Genomic DNA, 12,428 nt, shown 5'->3' with positions numbered 1-12,428 from the left:
AGTGACATGATAATCTTGACGAAGTGATTTCTTATTTCTCACGATAGAACTGTTAATTTAATTACTGTATGTATATATAACTTGTTGCTCAAATCTTACTCGAACATCTATGTAATTTGGTATCATTAATTTTTTTTGTTGTTGTATTATTGGAAATAATTTTTTTTTTGTAGTTCACTCGAAAAGGACCAAAACCTATGGTCGAAACGTCGTGATTGTGATTTTTTAACTCAATAAATATTGCCAGTGCTGATCGTTTTTAACTACCTCTTTTATTTATTTACTGGCGATCTTCAAGATAATTTAAATTTATATTTTTATATTTTTATATTTTACATTTTATTTTAATTTTAATTTTAAATACACATACACACACACATAAATATGTATAATATACACACACATTTTAAAATAAATTTTATATATATTTTACTTTAAAAAAAATCTACTTATTTTGCATGCCTCTCCTTTCGTTCCCATCCCTGCGCTAGTTATAAGTATCGTTATCTTCCATGCGTTAATCTAAGTCTCGCGCTAGTTATAAGTCTCTCTCTCGCACGCGTTGTTCTCGCGCCATCGCCCCCTCTCCCTCGCACGCGTTGCCATTCGAAGAAATGCTGCTGTTTATATTATTTATAAACCGAACATGTTCGTACGCAATATTGTTTATCAATCGGGCATGTAATACAATATTGCGATAAAACATCTAACACGCGCCGCTGCCGAAATCCTCTCCGTCCCGCGTGACGTCATTCCCCCGCGCGCCTCACCCCCCCTGAGAGGACCTGGGTTAGAACTCTCCCTATATCACTACTACAGATGTTTGATAGAATTGGATTAGATCTTCACAAAGATGTTTTTAATCATGGACAACTTTATGTTGCTTTTTCGCGAGTTCGTTCTTGGCAAGCATAAAGCTGGAAGCACATAAAATTGCAGAAGCCATAGGCAGAATGCAGAAAGCATAGCGCATGCGCTATAGTATCTGCATTCTGTCCATGGCTTCTGAATAGCGCATGCGCTATGGCTTCTGCATTCTGCCCATGGCTTCTGAATTTCCAATCTACATAAAAATACATAATACATAGTCACAAGCATAAGAACTTATTGTAACCGATCGTAATAAAAGTTTTTAAGAAGAAAATAAGAACAAAAAACGAATTTATATTGATTAACACGTAAGTTTTTTCATTATTATATTACATTATCAATGTAATACAAATATAAACTGACAATGACAGTATATAATTATTCGTGTAAATTCTCAGTTTCATAAACAGTATTTTGAGGTTAATTTTACTTTGTATGCACATTTCTGAAATTATATTTTACAAGTTTCACATTTCAACGTTTCACAGAAATGATTTCGATTTCTTGTTAATTACTTTGGCCAATATGGGAGCACTTTTGTGCAACGTCGTAGAGACAGGATCAACCGTGAACGTCGTCGCCGTCGACGTGTCTGGGTACGAGCAATTAACACAAGAAGAAGACAGCAAGGAGCTTTTTACAATCTTTTTCAGGAAATAAAAACAGATCAGGAAATGTTCTATAAGTATACACATATGACACTGCCAACATTCCAGCATTTGATGGATATTGTTAATCCAAGCTTAATAAAACGAAGCCCACGAGCACTTGAACCAGAGCAACGAATTGCTTTGACATTGCGGTATATATCGGATCATTAATAGCTTAACAATACATATATGTAAAAACAATTTGGTAATTAATATCATAATATTAATAATGTTACAGATTTCTGATTGGAGACAAAGTTCCAGCAATTGCTTTTGCCTATCGTGTTGATCTGTCAACTGTACATAAAATAATTAAAGAGACGTCTGATGTATTTGGAAGACTTCTTGGTTCAATCTATCTACAAGCTCCTTCGAGAGAAGAATATTTACAAATTGCTGAGGGTTTTTGGAAATTATGGAATTTTCCACATTGCTTGGGGGGCAATTGATGGAAAACGTCGATGCTCAATGCCCTCCGAATTCTGGTTCGCTGTACTTTAATTATCACAAACGATACAGCATCGTACTTATGGCTGTTTGTGATCACAATTATAAATATACTTTGGTCGATATTGGATCTATGGGGAAGAACTGTGATGCGGGAATTTTTGGAAACAGCGCCTTGAATATGTAGAATGGGGGATATTCCAGAAGGAACCAGTTGCTTAAGCGGAACCGATATACAAGTGCCTTATTTTTTTATTGGGGATGAAGCATTTCCCCTTGGAAAGCATTTAATGCGACCATATTCTGGACGGTATTTGGGGGAACGCAAAAACATATTCAATTATAGGCTTTCGCGAGCCCGGCGTATAATAGAAAATACTTTTGGAATTATGGCAAAAAAGTGGGGTATTTATAACAGACCGATCGCTGCGATTCCTGAAAATATTAATAAATATATTTTAGCAAGTGTATGTTTGCACAATTTCTTAAGAAACGAGAAAGGTAATATTATACAATTTGAAAACAATGATGAAATAACTGAAAATAACGAAAATGATGCAGCATATGTGACACATATTAGGGACAGTCTTTGCAATTATTTTGACTCCGAATGGAATGGTCGATTGGCAGCATGATTATGTAACGAGAGGACAAAATCAAGACTTCATCTAAATAAAAAGAAATTTTATCAATGATTATATGTATACGTGTGTCATATATTGTAAAATTTAATGCTGATATGTACTAATTGTCTATACAGGGTGACCCATTTTAACTTAGGCAGCCAAATAACTCGAAAAATAAGCACACTACGAAAAAATGGTTAGAATCAAAATTTCGTCATTTCGAGGGGGACGTACAATGACGTTAAAATCAGCCCCTCCACCCCTCCCCCTGGGCGGTGAGGGGGGGCAAGTTTGAAATCTTAAATGGGAACCCCTATTTTTCATTGCATATTCTTGTAGCTTATCTCGAGAGCTTTCCAAAACACTATAATTAAGTACCTTTTTATTAAGTACTTTTTGAGTTATAAGGCTTGGAATAATTTCTTAATTTTACATAAACCATAAAATATCTAGTAAACCATTCATTTTTCGATTATCTTACCTTCATACTTTTATGTACAAAATAATGAGAGGAATCAATTGGTGTAAAGAAAACATACAGTTGTTTTTAAGAAAAAATATGGAATTGTTAATTGCAAATTACATATTTTTTCTTAGAAACAACTATGTGTTTTCTTTACACCAATTGATTCCTCTCATTATTTTGTACATAAAAGTATGAAGGTAAGATAATCGAAAAATGAATGGTTTACTAGATATTTTATGGTTTATGTAAAATTAAGAAATTATTTCAAGCCTTATAACTCAAAAAGTACTTAATAAAAAGGTACTTAATTATAGTGTTTTGGAAAGCTCTCGAGATAAGCTACAAGAATATGCAATGAAAAATAGGGGTTCCCATTTAAGATTTCAAACTTGCCCCCCCTCACCGCCCAGGGGGAGGGTGGAGGGCTGATTTTAACGTCATTGTACGTCCCCCTCGAAATGACAAAATTTTGATTCTAACCATTTTTTCGTAGTGTGCTTATTTTTCGAGTTATTTGGCTGCCTAAGTTAAAATGGGTCACCCTGTATATTAATCTACATTTGTGTATATATATATATGTATATGTATATGTATATGTATATGAATTTATATAAAATAAATAGTACAAGATTTTTTAAATATTCTTTATTATTATTATTATATACCAGTATCCATATATATTTAATTATTTATTTTATAATATATTTTATAATATATTTTTTATATTATATTATTAAAGCTATATTTCAATATATATTTTATCATTATAAAACTTAACTAAAGTCTTAGTATTTTTAAAGCACAGTATTCTTAAAGCATATTATCAAACAGCACAAATGTTCGAAAGACGTTCCGAGGATAGTCACAGGATGTTAAACATTTATTAGATGTCCTCTGAATATGTTTCGAATATTTTTGCTATTCATTATACGTATGAATATAAATTATATTATCACAAATTTTCCTTTCTCCACAAAATTTGCATGATATCTTGTTTTTTTATCTGTTTTATATTATCATCTAATTGCTTCAATTCCGCCATAATCAGATTACAAAATGAAGTATCTGGATCATTCTGCACTTGTACATCATATTTTTTAGACTTTAAATACTCTACGACTGCTTTATTCAACTTAACAAAAGATTCTTCGAAATCATCATTTTCAGATTCTTTTTTTTTACCGTCTTTTTCAGTTGATATATTTAGATTAAATTTGCCCTTCATATATGATGGCTTTTTAAAAGTGCAGGTAGATCTTATGCTTGCTGTTGGAGAAAAACGTGAAGAGTTAATCGTGATGAGTGATGACCGAGCTGACAATGATTCATGTACGAAATCGTTTGTATTGCTTTCTGATGAAGTCAATGAAAAAGATGCGCATGACGCATCGTCAAAATTACTGGTAGTGGATAATGTTTCCGGCATTGAAACTTTTTTTAATGGAGAAAATATATTTGTATCAATTTCTTCCAATGCAGTTCTTTCTTTTTCCAAAGTCTGTTTGCCTTGCTGTATCCAATTCGCAATTTCTTTATTTACACTCTTGTCTTTCGAACAATCAGAAGTAGGAGACACTTTTTGGAATTTGATGTTAGTCATCGAACTGAAACCATATATTTCATTAAATTTGTGGAAATTTAAAAGAATGTGATAAAATGTTAATAATTTGTTAATATTATTATTTATGGTCTTCATCTTAATTTCTTAAAAATTATAACATTCTACTGTATAATAGGGTGATTGGCTATATTACTGGCAGTGTACATATTAGTCAGTTAATATTTAATTTTTTAAAATCTAACTATAAATGTTACATTATTTTAAAAAATGTTTTGAAATGTTTTAAAACATGTTTTAAAAATTTGTAAACATTTTTTAAATAATGTAACATTTATAGTTAGATTTAAAAAATCATTTAAATATTTACTGACAGTAATATGTACACTGCCAGTAATATGGCCATTCACCCTATCTCGCTTATAAGAATACAAAATCAAAATGGATTCTTACTTTCTAGTTTTGATAAATTTCAGTGTCAATAAATTTCATTGACTCGAAATAAACAAATCCTCTTTTAGAGGCTCCACTTCCACTTTTTGTTTCATTTTGTCTTTTTTTCTTTTTTTTAGAGAAAGATTCTCTCAGACGAGTCCATCGATTGCAGCAAACATCTGCTAAAATATGTTAAATAAACAAATTTAATAATCGACTAATTGATTTAATACAGATTAAGTACAAATGCATGTTAATGAATTGAATAACTCATTACCCAAGCAGCACAGTTACGTTTAATAAATGTTTTAAAAACGTTTAGCCGAAACGTTTTTGTGATGTATAAAAATACATTTATTAACCAGTCAAAATGTCTCGTATGAAAACGGTTTTTTAAACTAGTAAAAAAGACGTTAAAAAAACGTTGTAAAGTAAACGTTGTTTAAAAATATATCTAGGGCGGTATTCGTCAGATCTTATGTTTAAGATTGTCTTAAGATCTCACCCAACCAATGAAATAACACTAATACTGCTATTTCATTGTCTGCGAATGAGATTTTAAGACGATCATAAATATAAGATCTTACTATAAATACTGACCTAGAAACCTCTTTAATACAAATTAAATGTACACTTAAATATTGTTTATATTGGAGTTGGAAAAATATTAATTTTTTAATGAAATGTTATTTTATTTAAAATAATTGTTTACTGAATTACATATGATAATAAAACATATTATAATGAATACATATTATAATGAAAAGTAGAATGTATTGACAAGTAAATGTATTAAATTTTGCAGAAACAGGAGTTATACACAAGTTATTACAGAAAGTTATGTATTCGCATAAATAATAATCACAAAATAAAAGATATTTTTAAAGTAAAGACTAGCATATAAAATAAAAATGTATGTGTAATATATATCTTTGATTAATAACAAAATAAAAAAATATATGTGTAATATATATGTCTTTTACTAATAATAAAATAAAAATATATGTGTAATATATCTTTGGAAGAAATGATTAGGAATTATGCAACCTAACTCTCGTCTTGGCTTGTTTCAGCCAATCTTTAAATAGCTGATTCAATTTCTTGCGTTGACGCCGAAGGAAGTGCTTTACGTACAGAATCTATAAAGAAAAAGCAGCTAAATTAAGAGAATTAAAAAAATAAGATAAAATCATAAAACAAAGTTCTTTCAAAAGTGCATTCTAAAACAGATCAAAAGTGCATTCTAAAACATACCAAGAAGCAAATGCATTGATTTAAGTTCTTTAAAAGGCCTCTTTGGAACCCTTCCTCCCCAATTAAAATTAATCGCAAACTTAGACGTTATAAGATTTTTCATTATTTTTCTAGTAATCCCTGCAGCACCATTACCTCCAATATGACTAAATTTTGATATCTAAAAAAGTACACAATATTAAATTAATGAAAGTCTCCCACTAAATTCAAACCAGATGAAAAAAATGAAACACTTACCATGGTCTTATAATTTTCAGTAATAGAAATGTATTGCTCAAATTCATTAAGCTGTGTGTCATTGTCAATTGGCAGTGTTATTGGGACATTTGTTTCTTGAACTTCAAATCTTTCAGGTTTTACATAACTTAATACTTCTTGTATATCAAGTATAATAACATTATTTTGGATATAATCGAGTTTCCTAAGTTTTTTCAAAATTAACAAATGCAGTGATTCATCTGCAATAAAAAAAATAGAAGTTTTGCTTTAACTTGTAAGAACGATTGTGACTATATATAATTAAAGAGGAATACATTAAAAATAGACAAAGTTATTGTGTCAGTATATTATAACAATATTGTTATAATAAAAATAATATTTTAACCAATAATTTCTTTGTTATCTCTAATAATTTATTAAAACAATCATAATCTGTAAATAATTAATTCTGAATTTTGAATATTTAGTATTAGATTAATTAAGATTATCATTTTAATTTTTAAGGATTTTTATTCATCCTCTATCACTAATATTGTTAATTATATTAAATGATCTATAATAAATTACATTTAATTGCAAATATTTTTATAAAATATTAATGCACATTTAGCATGTGTTTGTTGCAAATTTTTAAATGTAATATTAAAAAAATTTTCTAAATTATAAAATTAGAGCTATTTCTATTCTTTTAACTTTTTTTGTTTATATATTTTAGTTTAAAAGCTAATGGTTAATATACTTATAGATAAAATTATAGATTTAATTTAAAACTGTCTTAAATAATATTTTAATACGGCTAATACAGTTCTATAGTTGATTTATCACATCTTTAAGAGTATATGTATATATTTAAAATGGTCTCAAATATGAAAATAAACTACAAATACAATCTAATTGATCAAAAGTGCATTCTAAACTTATAATTATGGCTAAATATTATTATTAATCAAATATTTTAATTAAAAAAAACCAACCTGCATTTCTGTTACTGGAAGTAGTAGGCATAATAAATGAACTGAAATTTTCATTTTCCATACAATTTCTTTCACGTGATACCTCTTGAAAGTTAGAATTTAGAGTTGAGTTTTTCCTGTTTGAAGTAGATTTATCAAATGATGTAATTGTAGGAGATCTTATTTTACTTCTACTTTTGTCTTGCTTTGAGTTCTTTAAAACAAAGCTGTCTTCACTTGACGAATAAATCTCCGACATTCTTCTTTTATCTCTATATTCATTATTATCGTTATTATTATGATCAGTCGTAGAAGAAGTAGTAGCTACAATGGAGGAACTCAAATTATCATTCACTTTGAATGTCCTTTCACGTGGTAACTCTGCTAGAGAGTTTACAAAGTTTTCCTTGTCTAAAGTACATTTATCAAATAAATTTATTGTAGGTGGGGACCTTATTTTACTTTTATTTTTGTATTGTTTTTTTTTCTTTAAAATAAGACTTTCTTCACTCGAAGAATAAATTTTCGATATTCTTTTTCTTTTAGATCTACATTCATTATCTTCTTCTGAATCTAAATGAGATGTATATACAGCTTTTGCTAAATGAGAGCGAGCTTTTTGATATGTATCTGCAATCAAGCATCAAAGTTCATCATGTGATATATTGTATTTCTATATTTATACTTTAAATAAGATGCTGGTTTTGTTTTTTAGTTAGAGCCAGAGATATCTGTAGGCATCTGTGAATTCAATATAAACCGATAAATATAGAAGTAAGCGGTAGGAGACAGTAGGAGGTATCAATTCTAGTTTTGTTTAGCCCCTCTAGAAAAAATTGATTTCTCGATCAACGATAGCAATGGTTTACGTTTAGACGAAACAGATCAATGAATGCTCAGTAATTCTTTTTATTATGATTTGTTTCTACACTTATAATTAGATCTAGTGATTCTCTATTTAAAGGCAAAAACCAATCATATAAATCACTGAACGCTCACTGATCTCTGTCTTCTGAACATGGGCAATGTCGATCATGAAATTGTATCATTCTTGAAATTTTTCAGTTTATTCTTAATTACATTCGAGTCAAATAGAAAAAAGTGTGTTTATTTAGCAAAATCATCTTTCATTATCTAGATATTATTGTCATTCATTACTTGTGTCTATTTATCGATAGCAATATAAAGTTTACCTTTCAGATTTAATTCTTGTAATTTGTTACATATAAATATATTTTCAAGTTAAAAAATTTTATGATTTCACATAAGTTAAATATATAATAAAAATTTATTCGTATTGTTGAAAAATAATATAAGAAATAAAAATAATAAAACAACAATTTGTAAAATAAGATGTGTGAAAATAATAAAATTTGTTACATAAATGTACTCACTATATTTATGTAATATTCTGGTATCATATTCGTCCCACTTTTCTGGATCAGGAATTTCAATTGATAAAATAGCTTTTTTAATTCGATCGGTACCTTTGTAATAAGGCCAATAGCATTTAGTACCTTCTTTGTTAATCCATTTTGTTGGTATAACTTCCGTTTCTGCAGTTTCAATAAATTCAGCCACACGATACATATTTCTAAAATAAATACTATATTATAATTATACAAATATATATATAAACAATTATTTTAAATATTTTATTAATTAAATTTAAAAAATAATTACTTTTAATATTTTTCTTGAAATTTAATAAATAAAACTTAATTAAAACAAGTTGATTCCGATACTTAATTCCGATATTTTAAACTTTCTTTATATTAATAATATTAAGAACTCATAATAAAGACTGCTAGTGAAAATTTTATACGCAACTCATTATTGCTCAACATATTTAATGCTCAACTAAACAATTTTATACATTTTGACATAATAATTCGATTACAAATATAAAACAAAAGTAATTATGTATAAATCCAACAAATGCAATTTTAAAAACTTTATTTATCAAGATGTAATAATGGAAATACAATATATGTATCAATTTCAGATTGATTATCTGGTAAAGCAACTAATTTTCTTTTCACGTTTTTTAAATCGTAAGTATGAATTGTTGGGTTTAAATTAGAAACTTTAAAAGTATGAAGATTAGATGAATTACATGGATAGTTGTAAAAGTTTTTTATCTCTTTATATTCATTGACAACTACATAATGTTTCGTATGGATTTTGTCAAATAAAATATTTTTAACTACAGCAATAGTCCCGTTATCTAATTCTATATGACTGTTATTGTGTGATATTGATAAAGTATACAATGGTGTAATTATTTTATGATATTGTTTTGTATATTTATATTCTCTCGGTATAGGACCGTTAATGTGAGAATGTACTACCCGCACACTATCTTTTTTAATAGATAATTTAAGCATATTCAACTCATTAATGCGTAAACAAATTTGTTGATGAAGTTTAGATGGACCTCGAATCAATTTTTTTAATTTGCCTAAAAAATTTTCAAAGGGAAAACAGGAAAAATCCCATAATAAACCAAACTTTCTAATATCATCACAAATATGAATGAGATTATGAAAATTATAAACTAGAATTTGATTTCCATAAATATGTTCTGCATGCAGGATAAAATTTTTTAAAAGTTCTTCAGCATAATCTATATGTCTAACGAGTTCAGCATTAGATAAAATAAATGCTGCACAATGTAAAAGCATAAAATGCTTATAAATTGCATTATCTAAAATGTCTTTTAAGACTACAGGTCCAACATATAAAAGAAAAAGCCTATATTCTGTGGCCTTCCATCTGCTTAATTCTGTTAAAGATCTTGTTTTTCTTGCAAAATCATTCGGAATAAATGATCTTAAAAACAACATTTTTCTTGTAAAGTTCTGAATTGAATGAAAGGAAAGTTTATAAGGTGGTTTTCCATTAACAACCCAGCGAAACAATAAAGTTTTCATTACTCCTAGACACAAAAGATGCATAGCATCCAAAAATTGAGTTACTGCATCAATATTGTAATTTACTAAAGGAGAAGTGTCTTTATGATGATCTTCATCAACTTGATTATAGAATGATTGATCAGTCCTTCGTAAAGCAAAAATATTTTTGTATATCATTCGATGTGAGATACTAATTCCTTCAACGGAGCACTTTTCACAACCATACCTGGCATTATGAGAAGTACAACATTTTAAATAGGCTCGAGCTGGCGCATCACATATAAAGGCATTTAATTTAATTTTTACTTGTTGTCCATTATAAAAAAAACCATTTGTTGCTAAAACATTTAACTCACATAAAAATTCTTGTAAATACAGATCCAAAGGTTTTGGTTTTCCAGTGCCTGTAAAAATGCCAACTACAAAAGGATTTTTATTTTTTATATCTATACATCTTACAAGAATAGGCCACAGACACACTCCACTACTTTTATAAATTGGAACACCATCAATATTTACATCAATCCTTAAAATTTGAATTACATTTTCATTTAAATCATTTAATATTTTTAAAAGACTCTTTGCGATACCAAAATGTGTGTATAAACCATTATCTAAACTCAATATATTTACTTGTCTGGGTGTATGAAGTATAGTTTTGCTCTTTAAGGGTAGACCATCTACAAATTCATTTAAGCGAAGTAATAAATTATCTAATGCTGAGTGAGTTATATTGTGTAATAAAGCCCATTCAGCCAAAGATTGTATTATTTTATTAGGAACTTTTACTTTTTTTGCTAATTTTATTTCTGAAACATCAGTTTCTAATGAATCAATCTCTAAAGATTTGTCAAAAGGTACGTTTTCTTTCCAATCAAAATTATTTACAATGCTACGTAAACTATCTGCTTGAAAATTCGAGGATATGCTTAAATTATCTGTCAGTATTACATGTTTAGTTGAGCATTCTATTGGTTTCGATACTGGAATGTTATTCCATTCGATATCAGAATCACTAAACTCATAAGTTTTTTTTCTACAACAAAGAGATTTTAATTGCTTAAATTCTTCATATGCTTGTCTAGCAAAATGCCGACTTCTTTGTCTCTTTGAAAGATTCATAATAAAATTATAGCACACAGCGTAACAACCTTTTTATATTTTATATTCTTGAAAATATTCACACAAGCACAAAAAGCCAAAGTTGGTTATGTTTACAATATCAATATGCGACCTTCCGTCACATACAGTTACCATTCCTTAAATTTAATACCAAATTGCACAGGTATTAATTGCACAGTATCAATGTCTATTGAATAGTTTAACTTTTTATTCTTTTTGCCACAATAATTCCTTCCACACCATGCTACCAATGTATATATATACATACTACTACGTTTCTGCCCGCGCGCCAACAGCTCTACGAACGACGCATGCGTATGTTATATATTGTTGCTTGATTGCGTTCCGTTTATGCGCGCATTTATCTACAGTGCACGTTATATGCACATATTATAGATTATGCGCGCATATGCGTGAAACGGAAGCAACCTATATATGATTTATTCATGTTTTAATAATACATTTCTTTTTATATTACGTCTTCAATATTTAGTTAATAGAAATATTTTTTTACTATCATATATATGTATATATATATACTTTTTTAAAATAAAAGAAAATATGTAAACTCTCTAAAGATTATTAACTTTTAAATATAATGAAATATCTTATTATTATACTTTTAACGCCTCAATTTATCATAATTACATAAATACATTTGAAAGATTACATGTCTAAAAAATTGTCTTATAAAACGTTTTTATAACGTTTATTAAATTAGTACAAAAATCGTTTCAAATTTTAAACGTTTATTTTTCAGTTTAAACGTATAAAAACAATTTTCAACGTTTATTAAACGTATTCTTAAACTAACTGTGTTGCTTGGGTAGTAATATTGTTAAATATTAAAAGATAAAACTTACCAGATGTGTTCAAAATTTTAGATATTTCTACCCAAGAGTTCTCTTTTTTT

General features: G+C 28.2%; 2 long non-coding RNA genes across 2 annotated transcripts; one reads left to right on the top strand and one right to left on the bottom strand.

Moving 5' to 3' along the window:
• The first annotated feature begins 1,097 nt into the window (after window positions 1-1,097).
• LOC105253329 lies at window positions 1,098-2,751 on the top strand. The gene is made up of 3 exons (XR_003122539.1): window positions 1,098-1,178; window positions 1,359-1,672; window positions 1,759-2,751. It is a non-coding gene; the product is annotated as an uncharacterized LOC105253329 (long non-coding RNA).
• A 3,396-nt stretch (window positions 2,752-6,147) lies between these two features.
• LOC112637411 lies at window positions 6,148-6,738 on the bottom strand. The gene is made up of 3 exons (XR_003122541.1): window positions 6,544-6,738; window positions 6,307-6,466; window positions 6,148-6,191 (listed from the first exon to the last, which is right to left on the bottom strand). It is a non-coding gene; the product is annotated as an uncharacterized LOC112637411 (long non-coding RNA).
• Window positions 6,739-12,428: the final 5,690 nt, after the last annotated feature.

This window comes from Camponotus floridanus, unplaced genomic scaffold (assembly GCF_003227725.1).
Source record: "Camponotus floridanus strain SB8 unplaced genomic scaffold, Cflo_v7.5 scaffold162, whole genome shotgun sequence".
Lineage (NCBI taxonomy): Eukaryota > Metazoa > Arthropoda > Insecta > Hymenoptera > Formicidae > Camponotus > Camponotus floridanus.
This window is presented reverse-complemented; position numbering and strand designations above follow the sequence as displayed.